This window comes from Acomys russatus, chromosome 6 (assembly GCF_903995435.1).
Source record: "Acomys russatus chromosome 6, mAcoRus1.1, whole genome shotgun sequence".
Taxonomy (NCBI): domain Eukaryota; kingdom Metazoa; phylum Chordata; class Mammalia; order Rodentia; family Muridae; genus Acomys; species Acomys russatus.
The window spans coordinates 26,319,673-26,334,398 of record NC_067142.1 but is presented as its reverse complement, the minus strand read 5'-3'; the positions used below and the strand labels follow the sequence as shown (position 1 = coordinate 26,334,398).

The 14,726-nt window shown below is 45.3% G+C and overlaps 1 protein-coding gene across 1 annotated transcript in view; it reads left to right on the top strand.

Annotated features, from left to right (window-relative positions):
* The first annotated feature begins 3,264 nt into the window (after window positions 1-3,264).
* The window catches only part of Nckap5 (NCK associated protein 5), a 958,567-nt gene continuing 947,105 nt past the window's right edge, over window positions 3,265-14,726 (top strand). The window contains exon 1 of the mRNA XM_051147282.1: window positions 3,265-3,678. The gene's annotated coding sequence lies outside the window, so the exon portion shown is untranslated. The remainder of the gene's footprint in view (window positions 3,679-14,726) is intronic.

Sequence of the window (14,726 nt, the reverse complement as noted above, 5' to 3'; positions counted from 1 at the left end):
TCATATCCAGACCAGTACACTGCTCAACCAGCCTCACCAAGTCTGCGAGCCCTGGGTTCAGTGACAAGATCTGGTCTCAAACAATAAGGCTGAGAGAGAGAGAGAGAGAGAGAGAGAGAGAGAGAGAGAGAGAGAGAGAGAGAGAGAGAGAAAATGATTCTTGTTGATCTTTGGCTTCTACATGAATGCATATCTGAATATTTACACACATAAACACAAAGTAGGAACATGTGTAGAAAAGAAAAGCATGCAAACTCCCTGCCTCCACCCCGTTTGTATGTGTGTGTGTGTGTGTGTGTGTGTGTGTGTGTGTGTGTGTGACTGTGTGTCTCTGTGTGTGGTGTGATTATTTTCTTGTTTCAAATGTCCTTTTAAAAAGAATAGGATTTGTTAATCTCTGAAATTCTCTTTCTGGAATGCCAGTTTGTTTGCTTAAACACTCATATCAAACATTTAGAAGTTCAGGTAATGGCCCAAGATACCAGAGACAGGAAGTGCTTGACTTCTGAGACAGGAAGTGCTTGATATCTGAGACCAAGTTCCTCTCTTAGAGAAAGGCTTTTCTGTATGCCTTCTGGTAAGTCAAGGGAGGCTCCCATCCAGGCATCAGGGCAGGTCTTCAGAGAATGGAAATTAGTGTGTGGGGGGGGCAGATCTCTAGGATGGGGGAGGCTCCAGGAGTCTATGGGGGTGCCCCTAGCTGAGATTCCCAGCAGCAGGGATATGGAACCTGAAGTCACCACCTCCTGTAGCCAGACTTCCAGTGGAGGAGGGGATGCCAACCCATCCACAAAACATTCAAAGTTTGTCTAGTCTACAAGAAGGGGAGAGATAAAGATGGAACTGAGATTGAGATTGAGAGAATGGCGAACCAATGACTAGCTCAATTTAAGACCCACCCCATGGGAGAGAGCCAACACCTGACACTACTAATGATACTCTGTTATGCTTGCAGACAGGAGCCTAGCATAACTGTCTTCTGAGAGGCTTCACCCAGCAGCTGATGGAAACAGGTGCAGAGACCCACAGCCAAACATTAGACAGAGCTCAGGAGTCCCACGAAAGGAATTACAGGAGCTGGAGGGGTCAAGGACACCACAAGAAGACCTACAAAGTAAACAAATCCAGACCCATGAGTGTTCAGCACCAACTAAAAAGCATGCATGGGCTGGAACTAGACCCCCACCCCCCACATACGTACCAGATGTGCAGCTTGGTCATCATGTGGATCCCCGAACAGCTGGAGCGGGGACTGTCTCTGACTCAGTTGCCTAACTTTGGATCCCTTTCCCCTAACTGGGCTGCCTTGTCAGGCCTCAGTGGGAGAGGATGTGCTTAGTCCTGCCGAGACTTGATGTTCCGGAGTGGGTTGGTCCGCCTTAGGGACCTCTCTGTCTCTGAGGAGAAGGGGAGGAGAGAATCAGGGGAGGAGAGTATGAGGGTGGGAGTGGGAGGAGAGGAGGGAGGGGGCTGAGACCAGGATGTGAAGTGAATAAATAAATTAATTAACAGGAAAAAAGTCAAAAATGGCATGAGGAAGGCCTGTGAGATGGGTTAGCAGGTAGAAGTGCTTGCCACACCTGATGACCCTGGGGACCCAGAGGGCAGAAGGAGAGAATTGACTCCTGTCAACTGTCCTCTGATCGCTACATGGGTACATATACACACAAAATAAACAAATAAATATAATCAAAAATAATATCACCAGGCATCCCACTAATACACATACACATTGTTGAAGGGAACAGGGTCCTGCAGGACTGTGAAGATCACAGGGCTGGCCCAGTCCTTTCTTCTACATCCCAGTGTGCTGAATTTTGCCTCTGTGCAGTTCAACGAATCTTCCTGAACGACACACACATACATCACCGGTCCTCATGTCCTGTCTTGTTGAGAACCACAGACGGTTTTATTAACATGAAGAAAAGGCAAGGTAATGAATGTGCCAGTGTTTCCTGGCTCACGTTTTCCACAGAGAGGCAAACTCGGGGTGCTTGCCTCGCTCCGGGTACCACAGTAAAGGCAGGTGCTCTGGAGGAAGGAGATCACAAGGGCAACCCAGAAGGCCTGGGGTTTTGCAATCTGTAAGCCTCATGGAGATAAATAAAGCAGCTCCCTGGAAAATCTGTAGTCAAGAAAAAATGTGAAGGCGCTTCCGTTTATCCATCTTTTTATCTGACTTACGGCTCTCTTTGTCTATTCTATTTTTTGAGACATTTATGCATAGATCTGTGTGCACTTATCTATCGTCCAAATTGGCACTTTTGAGTGGCTTTGTGTGTGTGTGCTTGTGAGAGAGAGAGTGTATACTCGTATTTGTTCAAGTACATGCATGCCCATGTTTATGCATCCTCCTAGATCCCTCCTCTGCTTTAATCTCATGTGACAGGGCCTCTCACTGACCGAAGAGCTAGGCTTGCAGCCAGCACGCCCCAGCTACCCCTCTTCCGAGATTAGACAAGTATACAATCACACCTGGCTTTTTATGTGTGGCCTAAGGATTTGAACTCAGTTCTTAATGAACGCCCAGTGAGTGTTCTTATCCACAGAGCCATCTCCCAGCCTTTCCCTCTTGTAATGTTTCAAATTCTAATCAGGCCTGTAAATTCTATGTGGTTGGTGATGATTATCTATTTTGACTCACAGTGAATTTCTTTGCAGCTGGATCAAGCTGAGAGGCCACAAACCAAGCAACCAACGAACCAAGAGAAAGACAATGAGCAAACGCATATTACTCATGGACAGTCTTTACTGTAGTATGCGGCTAATGTATAAGGGTGAAAGAGTACTATGTATCTCAGGGGCTCTTTTTTATAGTGAAAATTACTTGATTTAACTTTTCAGCCAGACCAAATTATGCATATGTCCCTCTTGTAAGGCTATACAAAATCAATGTTTGTAGAGAGCGGAACAGGGGTCCTAATAAATCACCCCTTTCAGAAAGAACTCTCCTACCTGCAGGGATTTCCCCCCTTGCTCTGGCTTTTTAGATGAATGAAGAATTTTCTCCACAAATTATTAATTATTCCATCTTGGCTATAGAACTCCATTCCTTGCAGTCATGTAGGAGTCAGTGCTATTCAAACTGCCGCTTTTGATGAAGTAATCGTCCGCTTCTGGGGGCCTCTGTTCAGCTGCCCTGGGCGTGCTTCCCATGTTAACGACTGCCAAATAGATTCTTTCGACATTCCAGCCAATTAAAATACATTTAAAGTGCAGCTGGTGGAAAGGCAAGCCGGGCGATCCCCAATCGCGAGCAGAACTCGAGGGCAGTGAGAAAGAAAAACAAACTTTGGGGCTGCCACAAAGGCAGTAGAGAAGTCAGAAACGGGAGCTACCTTTCACGCTAGCCTCCCACTAGTGGATGACACCTGGATTCCCCCACCTTAAAAGACACCAACGAGGGGAGCCTGTTTTGGAGGGTGTGAGTTTTTTCCTCTCGTTGCCTGTGGAAGCTGAGTGTTGGCCGGGTGCCCCGTGTGGTACTGCATTCAAACACCCACAGAACACAGACGTGTTTGTTAAGCAAGCCGGTGATCAAAAACTCTTACAGGAAGACCCGAGGACCCCCAGGAGCCCTCCTGGATAGCACTAGGACTTTGGATGGAATGAGACAGAACACAGGAGCAGGCTAACAGTGGCGGCGCGTCCAGCTGGCCTGGCTACTATGCCTTTTAGGTAAGGATAGAAGTTTGCTTTGCTTTGCCTTTTTGTCGCCCTGCATGTGGACGCTGATGTAGAGAGGCCCAAGGTAGCTGTGCTCAGGAGGAGCAGAGCCGTCGTCACTGGAGTTTGGATTTGCAGGTTTGTGTGATGTTTCTGGAGGACTCTTTAGGAGCCATTCAGTGTAAATACATGCAGGCATCACCCAGCATGTGGAGGCTGCTCTGGCACTCATCTTGGCGCCTTTGCGCCAGGGCTCCCTGCTTCTTGCGTCCGTCCGGTGCCTGCTTTGTGAGAATCCAGGTGTGTGGGGTTTGACAGTGGACTGCTTCCTTCTTGGAACCTGTAATTGGGTGTCTAATACCTGTTTGAGTTTTAGTTCCCATTTGTTGTTGCTGTTGCCCCTCCTTGCTGTGTTACCAGCCGCACACACCTGTACATTCAAGCCGGGTTTGCAACCTTACTGTTTTCCCGCCAAGGCTAACATACAACCAAACCTAAGCATTTCGCTCTCCTAAAGAAAAGTGAAAATGTTTGGAAATGTCTTGGTAAATCCTAAATTTTATTTCCTTATTTATTTTCTTCCGGAGATAGTCCTTAATGTTAGCACTGTCTTTCAATCCACTCTTTTCTTGAACTTCGAGGAACCAGGTACAGCCCTGATATCTTAGTGCCTCTGTTCCCTCGCTCAATCAGTCCCCAGCTCAGGGGGTCCCCTGCCCCTGCCCAGCTTATATAGCAGAGAACACTGAGCAGTTGTGTAGTTGAGCACTGGGCATCAATTCCTACCGCCCAGTTGCCAGAGGAAAGATGTTCCAGGTTCTCCACTGTTTCGTATCACTGCTTGTCACAGTTGGCCCTTTCTGAATTCAGCTTCATTCACAGTGAACAAAGAATCTCGCACATTTCGCGGTGAGGGATTGTGTTGCAGGCACCCGAGCTCTGTTCAGTGTGCGTGATTAAGCTCTAACGTGCCAGTAGCTCAGAGGCCATGCCAAGCAGAGACTTTCAAAAAAATTTTTTTTGTGCTACGTGTTGCCAAGATAAACGGTGGTTGGCCCGGGAGGGTATTTTAAGGAATCTTACAACAGCAAAGTTTCACCCATTAAGAGCGGCGTGAGTCAGTGAAAGAAATATTGACTAGAAGAGTTTCAGGAAAGAAGTCTGACTCAGCTCTCTGCCCACTGAACAGACCACTGCAAAGAGTCTGTCCTCTCGTGCACACTGTGCTCCCAGCGGACAGGGCAAGACCTGCTTTGCTTAGTGTGCACATGGAGCTATGTTTATGAAATAGGTACTGTATGCATGGAGACATGTGTGAACACAGTTAGCTTCCCTGCCTGTGGCATTGTCAGAGCCTGGAGGGAAAACAAGGCTACATGTATTACCTGTGACTGTTCTATGCAATGATTTGCCATCCCCCCCAACCCCTAGATGTGACAAGCAATGGCCTCAGTAGTTCATTTGGACCCCCAAATGCAACTTTGTGGTGAGTAATGGGATGAAAACCTTGGTCAGTGAAGTGGCAAGGTGCTGAGCCTTGATTGGCGGGTCCCAGAGAGTGAATGGCTCTGAGTTACTCACCAAGGCAGAACAGAGTGAAGGGTACCTAGAGGGTGGGCTTAAAGTCATATATTCCTGGCTGATTCTCTTTCTAGACATATGTTCCATAGGAAGGCACTTCTTTTAAAAAATAATATTTATTAATTTATGGGTGTTTTATACAGTGTATAAAATATTCCCTCTCTTGTACTCCTCTCAGATCCACCCTTACTTTCTGTCTCTTCTCCCAAACATGTATCTACTTTTTTCTCTTGCTGTTGGAGGCAGGGTTTCTCTGGTTGTCCTGGAACTCACTCTGTAGACAAGGCTGCCCTTGAACTCAGAGATCTGTCTGCCTCTGCCTCCCAAGTTCTTGGATTAGTGGTGTGCACCACCGTTACCAAGATCTCACATATCCACATTTTAAAAGGAGATTTTATGTATTTTTATGTATATAGCTGTTTTGCTTGTATGCGGTATGTATACCATACATAAACCTCATGCCCACAGAGATCAGAAGAAGGCACCAGGTCCCCTGGGATGGGAGTTATGGATAGTTTTGAACCATGATGTGAGTACTAGAAATAGAACCTGGGTCTTCTGCAAGAGCCACCAATGCTCTTAGCCACTGGGCCACTGTTCCATCCCCCAACTCTTTCTCTCTTAAAAAGTAACACACACACACACACACACACACACACACACACACAAACACACACACACACACATACACACACACACACACACACACACAACCATGATCTGACAGTACCTCCTCAATTAGGATAAGGGGTTCCCAAGTTTCTCATCCCTCTGTGCTGGAGTATTGGTTGGCTTGATCTTGTGGAAGAAAACACATCCATTGCAAACTGATGACTCTAACAATCTGCCATACCCAGAAGACAACTCCAATCTGGTCCTCCCCAACCTCTGGCTCTGGACAGTCTTTTTTATCCTTCTTCCTCAATGGTCCCTGAGCCTTTGGGTGGAGTGTGATGTCCTATTTATGGCTGATCACCCTACAGATACATATTCTCTATAAGCAGGAACTTTTGCCAGGATTGTTATGAGAAAGCCCTGGCTGGGGGCAGGGAGGAGGTCCAGCCGCCTTTCTGAAGTAGGGACCAAGACACTTAGACCGTGATGAGGAGGCTCAAGAGAAAGATAGAGCAGGTGGTTTTATTGTCTTAAAGTCAAGTTCAGTCTCCTTTCTGTGGCTTGGTATAGAGGTTGACAAGCTGCAAATCAGGCCAAAACCTGCCCACTGTGTGTTTGTGTAGATAAAGGTTTATTGGAAGCCAGCCACACCTGTTTGTTGACTTGCTGTCTGTGGCTGCCTCTGAGCTGTTCCAGCAGAGTTGAGTCACGGTGGCCACACGGCGCTGAGAAAACTGACTGACTACCTGCAGGAAAAGAGCCAGAGATGCCAGACATGGAGAGTGATGCTTTCTCAAGCCACCTGTGGACAAGGACAAATCTTGTTTTGAATTTCCATTCTGTCATGTGTCGGGGTGGGTCATTTTTTATAAGATGTGATTCAAATGTCGCTTCAACATTGTGGTTCTGTGGAACTGCTGTGAAATCTCTGAGTACCTTCTCTCTCTCTCTCTCTCTCTCTCTCTCTCTCTCTCTCTCTCTCTCTCTCTCTCTCTCTCTCTGTGTGTGTGTGTGTGTGTGTGTGTGCGTGTGATGTGTACATATGTGTATGCATGCACACTGCACATGTGAAGAGTACCAGGCACTGAATCTTGGATATTTTTCCTCAGGCACCTTCTACTTTTTAAAATTTGAGACAGTCTCTCACTGGCCTGGTACTTTGTCACTACAGTGAGCTTCCTCTCTGCCTATCTCAGCTCCTGTCTTACTGTCACTAGGGTTATAGATGGTGTGTCATTGCACCTGGTCTTTTACACAGTGCTGTGGTTTGAAAAGGAAATGACGCCCCTAAGATTCACAAGTTTGAACACTTGTTTTCAGCTGAGGAAGATGTTTGCAAAGGTTGTGGAGGCCTTAGGAGGTAGAGGCTGCTGGTGGAGATACAATCCTTTGGGCAGGGTGGAGGGGTGGAATCTTAGAGCCTGGCCCCACTTCCTGCCTCCTGTCAGGCAAACGGTAGCTCCTGCTGCCACGCCATGCCTTGAAAGCTCTGAACTATTTTCCTTTCTTCCTAACTTGTTTTCTGTGGGGGTATTTTATCCCAGCAACAGAAAAGTTCTGAGGATCACAACTCACGTTCTCACATTTGAGAGGTGAGCTCTTTACCCGGTGAGCCATCTCTCGGGTCATTTTTTTTTAAACTGATCTAGTTGTCAACAGCAAGTTGTGTACAGGTGGCATGAGTCTATGTGCCAACTTAGAGCAACTCTGGTCCCCTGATCAAGGTTCTGCAGTCACTGTTCCAAATCATGCTCCTCTGTGCACCAAAGAGTATAGCCAGCAAGTTCTTCTCTGCTTTGGAGAGTTAGCAAAAGGGTAGGCTGTTGATGTTCACAGTGCCTGGAGGCATCTCCGTGGGATTTTTTTCTTAGTTCTTCCTCTCCTCTCTGTCCAGATTGACTTCATCAGGGCTGGGGCGATGCTTCAGTCACTTAGGCGCGTTCCTCCCAATCATAAAGACCTGAGCTCAGATTCCTGAACCAACATAGAAAACAGCAACAACTTCAAGTAGTGACACTACTTAGAATTCCAGGGCCAGGGAGCTAGACACAGGGGCTTCCCTGGGGCTCACTGACCTGCCAGCATAGCCTATTTGGTTAGTTCCAGGCCAGTGGAAGACCCTGTTTCAAAAATACAAGGTGATGGCATCTTATCAATAGCCAAGGCTATTCTCTGGTCTCCACATGCCTAAGCACATGCAGCTAGACACACACACACACACACAAACACACACACACACACACAAACACACACACACACACAGGCACACACAAGCACACATACAAAAATGTACACACAAGCACACACACACACTTATACATAGAAGTACACAGACATGTACACACACATTCATAGCATCAATTAGGCCTTTTGACCACTTCATGTCAAAAATTTTCCCTTATCTCACAATTGTTCTTTTAATGTTTATTTATTCTGTGTGTGTGTCTTATAGGGACTCAATTGCACCATGGCAGGTATATGGAGATCAGAGGACAATTGAGTCTTTCCTTCAGCCACATGGGTTCTGGGGATTGAACTCAGGTTGTCAGGCTTGGTGACGATCACCTGTGTCCAGTGAGCCAGCGCCTTGGCCCTCCTATTAGATCTCCTCACTGTACTTGTTACTGTCAAAGATCCCCTTGTTACTACTCCCTTTGCTGCTTCCTTATCTCTTTAGCCCACATTTCTCTGTTTCAGTCTGATTCAGTAATGGATACCACAATACTTTGGGCTGGATTAAGTAGAAGGAAAGATTTTTCTTATTGGTTTTAGTGGCACATGAAACCTCACAGAAAGAGCCAGGCTCTGGGCAGAGCTCCAAGGAAAAGCCTGGGAACAGGGTGATAGAATCGCCCAATGTGTCTGTGTTGGTACCACAGATGCCACTATGGCTAGCGCCAGGGCGGCAGTGCCTCTGCTATCTTTTTCATTATGATAAGTGCTTCTGTTTAGGGCTTCTTGCTGGGAGGATGAGCAGCCAGATTACCGGTCTGTGATCTTGACACTGTTTAAAGAGGCTCCTTTGATTGACGGCCACACCTGCAAAGTGATGCCAGCAGGAGAGGACTGGGCCTGGGACATCCTGAAAGTACTGGCAACATAGTTCCAAAGTTCCTCTCTCCCTCTTTCCATCTCTGTCCCCTTTCCCTCTCTTCCTCTTCTGTCTCTTTTCTCTCCCTCTCCCATTTCTTTTCTGTTTTCTCCAATTCTCCTCTTGCTCTCTCTCTCCCCTGCTCTCCTCTCCTCTTTTTCTTTGTACCTCTTTGCTCTCCTCTCTGTCCTCCTCCTCCCTATCCCTGTTTCTTTTGCTCTTCTTATTCCTCTTCTCTCTCCTTCGCTCTCTTCTGCCTTCTCTCTCTCTCCTCTGTCTCCCTCTTTCTTTTCCTCTTTTGTCTTCCTCCCCTCCTTCCTTCCTTCTCTCTCCAAAGCTGTCAGGTAAACAAACTTCTCTTCCTAAGTTATGTCCTCTGCTGTTTTGTTAGAGCAGACAGCTGCATAGCTGTGTGGAATCTGCCTCCTAACTCTCTCAAGCTGCTGTGGGGTCTCCTGGGTTAAAAAAATGTATCACTATAGAACTTAGTCTACAACACCTGACTGGTCAAGGCAGCAGCACCCTGGAGTCACAGAATTCAACAGAGGCAGGGACATTGGCCGGAAAGCTAATAGCTTGGGCTACATAGCAAGACCTTGTCTCAAGAAAACAAAACAAAACAAACAAACAAACAAAAAAAAAAAACTAAAAACAAAAAACAGGAACAAAAAGCCACCTCCCCTTTGAAAAATCCTAATTATCAAAAATAAACAAATTAAACCCAACCCTCCCATCTTAGTTTCGTTTAGTCTGTGTATTAGGATAGAGTGTCTGGAAACTTCCCTGGCTCCTCCCCACTGAGAGGCCATCTCTTAGAGAAGGGACCCTCGATAGTCCTTCACCACCCTAGAGCAGAGCACATGTCAATGTATGACATGTGAAGACAAGCACAGCGGATTGACTCTGTTGTATTTATTTATTCTTCCACAACTTTCCACACGTATAGAGTGTCATAAGTCCTCCCGTTATCCCCTCTTCTCCTCCGTGCCTCTCCCACTCTGTCTCCTCTTCTCACATTGCCCTCCCACTTTTACGTCTTTTGAGTGTGACTCACTGCATTTAATTAGAGGTACCTGTGTTACTTAGGGGCTATTTACTTGAACAAGAGTAGCTGCCTGTCGCTACACCACTGAGGAGTGTGAGTGCCCTCCTGCAGCAACTGCTAACTGCTCACACCTCCACAGGGAGAGGGAGGGCCTCATGAGCCCCCCACTCCACCCCCACCCCCATCCGTGCATGTTTCATTTAGTCTGAGAAAGGTCTCTGGTAGGAGATGGTTCTATAGCCAGTAGTTTCATGTGTTTTGGCCTTCAAAGTTGAAGTATATCCACCTAGCTACAGCTAAGTCACCCTGCTCGCAGATAGGGTACTCAGGGAGCTAGGTGACGTCATCATTTTCCGGGGGTTTATTGTAAGCCCTGCACTACACCACACACTATCCACATATGCTATCCTATTTAATCTACACAAGATCAGGTGGAGTAAGCATTAGTAATTATAAGAAGGAAGTAGAGACTCTGCCTAGCCAAATAGCTTGCCTAAGTGTGTGGCGGAGTCTGATTTAATCCCTTGACCTTCCAAACCCCAGAATCTAAGCTCTTTAACCTTTAATTTAACCCCACTTGTCATTTAATGTTCCGGATGTTGGCCAGTCACCTAAGACTTCCTGTTTAGTTTCCAGCCTAGTGAGGTTAATCTAGTACCATAATCTACTTCATTACCTTAGCAAGGTGCAGCCCAATCCTATGGGCTGAAGTAGCCGAACAAGAGCCCTGGTGACCCCTGATGACCCTGCTGATAATTGGCAAAGAATGTGTGAGGCTGTAGTTCAGGTTCTAGAAGGGTGGAGGAGAATCTGAGTTTAAACGATCAAAGCTCTGGCAGGCATCCTACATTCTAGAACACCCCTCCCATAACAGGGTCACCTCCGCCCTTGTGCCTGACGACAGATAAAAATCTTCAAGTCTCTGGATTCTGTTTCGTTGAAATTCTACATTTCATGGCTTCCACTAAACTCAGTGATGTTGATAATACCGCTAAGATAGGCTTATACTGTGACTAACTTTTTCCTACTCTATCTTTGTTGGATAGATGGTGAAAGCAGCCTGTATTACATATACACCTGTATGCTGTTTTTCAAGGAGAGTTAAGAAAATTTGGAGTGCTAGATAGTTTCCTTTTATAAGTTCATGCAATCTAATAATTTAGTAAAGTTAAAAAAAATTCAATTGAGGGTGACTATTCAGGTAGAAAACTGTCTCTGTCATCTCATGTGGAAGGCTACTAATCTGCACTCCAAGCATACTCAGGTAAGCAAGTTGATTCCTTCTCAGGTCTCTGATGGAGTTGAAGACCAGGTATCTTAGTTTTACAATGAAGCTTAGTTGTTTAGCGTTTAAGGTATTTTTAGGTCTAGATAGATATTTTAAGTTCATAATGACAAGATGTGATGGAGACTGATTTACATTCAGAATTTTAGACGCACCAAGATAGGAAAGAGGTTTTCTTCAAGGCTGCCAAATACAAATAGCCAAAACACTAAGAATATAACATTTATATAATTTCTGATTGTGTCATGGTTCTTCTTGCTATAGGTAGTTTATTGTATGTACATGTAATAACATAAATGTATATGTAAAAAGTAAAAAATGCTTAATTTTAAAAAGTTCAATTGATTTAGTTTTATCAACTATGACTTACACCTTCTAAGGGAAGGGTTTTATACAGGAGAGAGGAGGAACTTTATAAGTCTTTGCTTTATGCTTACATATGACTCAGGATCTGTTATATTGATGTATTGACCAAGATCTTCTGTATTGACCAAGACCTCATAGAAGGGTGAGGAGTGAGGGTCTGCACCCTCATCTTCCTGATGATCCCAGTGAGTTCTGACTATTGGCTTATTGTCTTACTCTACCTCGTCATCTGTCCTGCCTACAAGGTCATTCTGTGATCCAGCCCTGACCCGTGTCTAACCAGGCTGGTGGGCACAACCTGAAGGAGGCGTGAGGGCTGGGGAGATGGCTCAGTTGACAAAGGGCTTGCCTTGGAAGCACAGGGCCTGAGCTTGATACCCAGAATATACACACACACAGCTGGATGTGGTACATACATGTAATCCCAGTGCTGGGGACGTGGAGGCAGGAGGATTCCTGGAACTCCCTGGCCAGTCAGCCTAGCCTATTCCAGGATGCCCAGGCCAATTGGAAAGTCTGTCCCAACAGACAAGGTAGACAGCTCCTGAAGAAGGACACCAAAGGACCTCCTATGGCCTGCACATGTATGCTCGTACACATGTATGCACACCTGTTCACACAAGTGCACTAATATATACATGTATACACTCACACACACAAAAGCAAAGATCCTAGTTAAGACACTGCCAGGAGGTGGGGCTTGGGGAGAGAGGGGGGCAGAGAGACAGAGAGACAGAGACAGACAGGGAGAGAGAGAGACAGAGACAGAGAAATAGGGAGAGAGAGAGAGACAGAGAGAGAAAGGAGAAAAGATTTGAAACTCAAACATAGCTGCAAAGGCCACAGAGGTGATATGACCAAAGTCAGCTGCCAGAATACAGAAAACAAATCTGTATGATAACCATTAGAACTGCCGCTGGTCCTTCAGTGGCAGGGTGGCAGGAATTGATCTCAATGGGGTGAGTTGGAGAGAGGGTCGGTAGGAGGCAGCCCCGATGGGACATCATTCTGATGTGACATCAGCATCATAATTGTTGAAAATAAATCAGGTCTGCATTTTTTTTAGTTTTTAAAAAGTATTCAGAAGAAGCTAGAAATTATAGTTATAGATAAAATCTGCACATGTGAAATGCTGGCACTAGTAAAAAGAAAAGTGATAAAATATTTTGTAAACAGACAAAAATATATGGAAATGCCATCCAAACTTCTGTTTTGTGATTTTTGATGTGGGTTTGGGCTAAGGGCTTATTGTGATTTTAACAGACCAGACTGAGCTTCTGTTTCCTTGATATCCTGGTTACAGGGCAGTGATGTTTATCTTTGTGTGTGTGTGTGTGTGTGTGTGTGTGTGTGTGTGCATGTGTGTGTGTGTGTGTGTGTACATGTGCACACTCATGTATGCATGCACATAGGTGCTTGTGTGTGCATATGTATGATGTGAGTGAACATGTAGATGACAGGTTAATCTCTGGGTGTCAGTCTGGCTCTGGTCATCTCGTGCTTTGAGACAGAGTCTCTCCCTGGCCCTGGAATCCTTAAGAATGCCATGCTGGCTGACCAGCAAATCCCAGGGAACTTCTTGCCTCTGCCAACTACTGTGCACAGCTTTTTAAAAAAATTATGTCTCTTTTTAACATATACATTTATATTATTACACATGAATAAACTAAACTATGTACAGCAGGAAGAACCACGAGACAATCAGGAATTCTATTAATGTTACATTCATAGTGTTGGCTATTTGTATTTGGCAAACTTGAGGTAAACCTCTTTCCTATCTTGTTGGGTCTAAAATTCTGAATGAAAATCAATATCTATCATATCTCATCTCTATTAACTTAAAACATCTAGCTTGCTCTAAAAGCATCTTAACCCCTAACCAGCTAAGCTTAATTGACTGACTAAACTACCTGGTCTTCAACCCCAGCAGACACTTGAGCAGGAATAAAACTTAAATACCTGAGGGAACTGGAGGTGCAGGTGAGCAGCTTCCAAAGTGAAAAAATGACTGAGACAGTTCACTGCCTGAACAGTCACCCAGCACTCTCCATAACGTTGGATACAAAGCTGGTCTTTCACGCTTGCACAGCAGACACTGCCCACTGAGCCGTCACCTAATCCGGTAGTGGTGCCCCGTGACACCTGTGTTTGTGCGTTCACACAAACATTCTCTTCTGTTTCATTGCACCCACCTAGAGCTGCCACACCCCCATCATGGCTGTTTCTCACACTGAATTTAAGAGACCTCCCTAACAGGATATCCCCAAGCACACCCCAGAACAGCCTGTGTAAACACTACTTGTAGTGAGCTTGAGGAATGGCCCCCAGGGCTCCAAAGAGACATGCTCTAATTAAGTTACATTTCTGACTTTAATTATTGTCTAGACTAGGATGTTTGCAAGCCTGTAGCTACATGGGTAGTGGCTTAGTGAGATGGCCACTCAGCTTTTCTTCATCTAGGAGTGTTCTGCACATACGTGTCAAAGGTCTGTATACCAGGATCTCCATGATGCATAGCAGCGTGCACAAAACATTCAATTACCGGTTTGAAACTTACAAAGATGGGCTCACTCTCCCCTCTTTGCATAGGGAAGGTCATGGCAAGGGGAAAAGGTGAATTACATACATGCACATGCTCACCTATACATGCTTACATGTGCGTATACACATGCACAGAGATACACATGCACAAATGTTCTGACATGTAATGCAAACATATACGCATACACATATGCACACACTCATACATGTACACACATGCACATACATACACACTCATATACACATACTTGCATATGCAAAGACTATAGATGCACACACATACACATCATCTAGTATGCTGTAAATTCTGGTATGTTCTTCAGGGACCTTGACTTCTTTTTAATAAACTATGTTTGATTTATAGCACTTAAGCGTATAATGTTTTTTGTGTACATAGCATTAGTAGTGATATTTCTAGAAACATTGGAAAACACCACAAGCTTTATAAAGAGGAGTAAAAAAAGAAATAAATGTATAGAATCCCTTCATGCAGATATCCAGAGTCTTCTTGCTCTGCTTTCATGGAGAAAAGATAA